This window comes from Drosophila suzukii, chromosome 3 (assembly GCF_043229965.1).
Source record: "Drosophila suzukii chromosome 3, CBGP_Dsuzu_IsoJpt1.0, whole genome shotgun sequence".
Classification (NCBI taxonomy): Eukaryota; Metazoa; Arthropoda; class Insecta; order Diptera; family Drosophilidae; genus Drosophila; species Drosophila suzukii.
Genome location: NC_092082.1, coordinates 35,041,979 through 35,045,028, shown reverse-complemented (window position 1 = coordinate 35,045,028; position 3,050 = coordinate 35,041,979). Strand labels below are relative to the sequence as shown.

Sequence of the window (3,050 nt, the reverse complement as noted above, 5' to 3'; positions counted from 1 at the left end):
TACAATATGGCCATTATAAAATAGATGAAAAAAGATTAGAAAATAAACTTAATGAAATGGATTCAAATATTTATGTTTATGAACAAAGAATAAAAGAAATAGAGAATTGTTCTAATAGAAATAATTATCAAGAGAATGAAATAGAAAAATTTAAGAAAAATATATATGAATGTGAATTTGAAATGTTTTATACAGAACTAGAATTAAATTTACTAGATTGTAAAAAAAAATGAATAAATGTACTCTATAATTGTAAATAAGACAGAACAAACAACGCTTTTTTATTTAAAGGGTAAAATGTAAGGTAATGTATAAACCAAATATTACAATTCACAATATTATTATTATAAAATTTTTATTTAACAGAACAAACATCGCTTTTACTTACAGGGTAATGTTAAAATTTATGAGAATTAACAGAACGTGAAAATTTGAATTTAACAGAAGAATTACAATATTTTCTTTGAATTACATTCAATTTGTTTACTTTCTTCTATATTTAGTGGTACAGTTTGTTTATAGTTATCTATACCACCCTGTAATCTATATACTTTATTGTCATCATTACTTAAAGGAATTGATTTAATGTATTTATCATTATCTTCATCTAAATTAAACGGTATAGTTTGAACATAGTTATCTATACCACCCTCAACCAGAATAGTTTCATCCTCACTAGATGATCTTGGAATACATGGTTCCGGATTTTCATCATCATAAAGGGTTGTATCATGGTCATCATCATCATCATCATCGTCATCACCATACAAATTATGAGAAAATTTACCATCCTCTTTTATATTAATGTTTTGGAGATCTGAAAATATAAATATTTTACTATATATATATATATATACAAATATTATTTTATATGTATTTAACCAACCTTTTTGAGCTCCATCCGAAATATTATTTTCAACTTTTTTATTTATGTTTTGGAGTTCTGAAAATATATATATATATATATATTAGTATATAAAATTATATATATATATATATATATATTAAACTCACCTTTTTTTAATTTACTCGAATTATTATTTTCATCTTCTATTTTTATATTCTGTAAAAATAAACATATTTCCCTACTAAATCAGATTATGTTATAATATCACTATTAGTTATTTTGAAATCGTTAATATCGTTAATTGATATTTTATCTGTGCTAATCTGACTTTCTTTTTTATTTAAATATTCAACCATCATTTGAGCTGCTAAATTTCTCTTTCTTAAATATATCCCATTAATTCTTTCTGCTTCCTCTATTTCAATTTCTTGGATTTGTGGACCATCACTAAGATAACCTGTTTCTTCTTCTTCTATCTCTTCTCTTTTACTCTCTTGTTTTGAGAGAAGATCAGCATCCTTTGATATTTTTTCATAGACAATCCTATCTTTTCGTCTCTCTGCATTAATTACTGTTTGGGATAAAACTTCTGCAAATTCAAAACAATTTATTCTTAAAGTTGCTAAGGGGGTATTAGTATTGCGTTTAGATTTTTGATGGCGGTGGCGATTAGATAAATATTTTAAATTCATACGCTTAGATTTACTTAGACTTCGCCTAGAATGTGTTCTTCTATAAATATTATTGTAATGACATTTAACTCCTACTGTAGCAGTTTTGTATTGGATGGTAAAGAATCTGTTTAGACCCCTTCTTCCCAAATCCATATGCCCTCCTATTCTCCTTTCATTTTCAACTAATTTTTGCTTAAAATTCTCAATTATACCTCTCTTTGTGAATTCGATTTGAGAGTTGTGTATGTTTTCAGTGCTTTTTAATTTATGAGTAGTGTTCCTTTTTATTGGAACCCGACTTACACTTTCAAATTCTGTATCACTATCACTGATCCCCAACACTAATTCTTGTGACGTATTACTAAATGTTGGTGCTCGACTTACGTTTTCAAATTCTCTCTCACTATCAATTATACCCATATCAATTTTTTCTGATTTTTCTTCTCCTATGTTCTTATTTTCTATGTGATCAACACTTTCATTTTCGCTATTAAAATCAAAAAGATTGGTTGGGGTTGTAGTTGTTGATGTAGCTGTTTTTGTTGTATCTTCTTCCAGAAGTTCTTTTTTTAATGTAGTTGCTGCTGTTGTAGTTGTTGTTTCTTCCTTCTCCTCCTCCTCCAGAATTCCCCTTCTCATTGTAGGTGTAGTTGCACTTGTTGTAGTTGAGGTAGATGTACTTGTAGTAGATGTTGATTTAGTAGTTTCTTCTTCAACTGTACTTGCACTTGTACTTGTTGTTAAGTCTTTTTCATTAATGCTACCATTAATAGCATTAAATATTTTAGTATCGAGTTCACTTTTTATGTTTGGTTTCTCACTTTCATCACTTGTCTTGTTTATGAGATCCATAAAAATATGACTGTCCTCTAGGATCTCAAATTTTAAGTCAATTTTAATGATTTTTTTTAGTTTTGGAACATTGATAAATAACCCAATCGAATTATTGGAAGTCGATGGGTTTTCAATTAAAGTCATTTCATTGGGGAGTGGTACCATTTTCACCATCGGATTAAAGAGGGAAAGTATCACAAAAAATATTATAAAAACCGTCATTTTAATTTTGATTTTGTTTTTTTTTGACAATCGAACAAACGAACTATCGAATGAATAAGCAAACGATCCGAAATTGAGTTGCGTGAACGAATAGATGGAAACTGAACACTTTTTGAAATTCTTCCGCCTTTATACCCTCCAGATTTGTATATATAAATATGTAACGTTCTGTTCAAATTCTTATCTGTACATGCTTTTCTTCACACTTTATAAATAGGAATTGCGTGATTGTGAAGAAACATAATTTATTTCACGCATTGACGTCAATGTCTACATTTTTATTGTTCTTTATAGAATTTCGTTTTTATGAATCACACTATCTTCTGATTTTGAAAGGCCTACCCAACGCACAAGCACATAATCAAGTTCCACCCAAAATTCTTATCTGTATATACTCTTTTAGTCTAGCCAACGCACAAGCTCATAATCAAGTTCCGTTCCGTTTATAAATAGGAATTGCGTGCTTGTGAAGA

At 28.3% G+C, this 3,050-nt stretch overlaps 1 long non-coding RNA gene across 1 annotated transcript; it reads right to left on the bottom strand.

Annotated features, from left to right (window-relative positions):
- Positions 1–754: 754 nt before the first annotated feature.
- LOC139353009 (uncharacterized) lies at positions 755–2,688 on the bottom strand. Its single transcript, XR_011604087.1, has 3 exons — positions 1,015–2,688; positions 887–943; positions 755–817 (listed from the first exon to the last, which is right to left on the bottom strand). It is a non-coding gene; the product is annotated as an uncharacterized lncRNA (long non-coding RNA).
- Between the last annotated feature and the right edge of the window lie 362 nt (positions 2,689–3,050).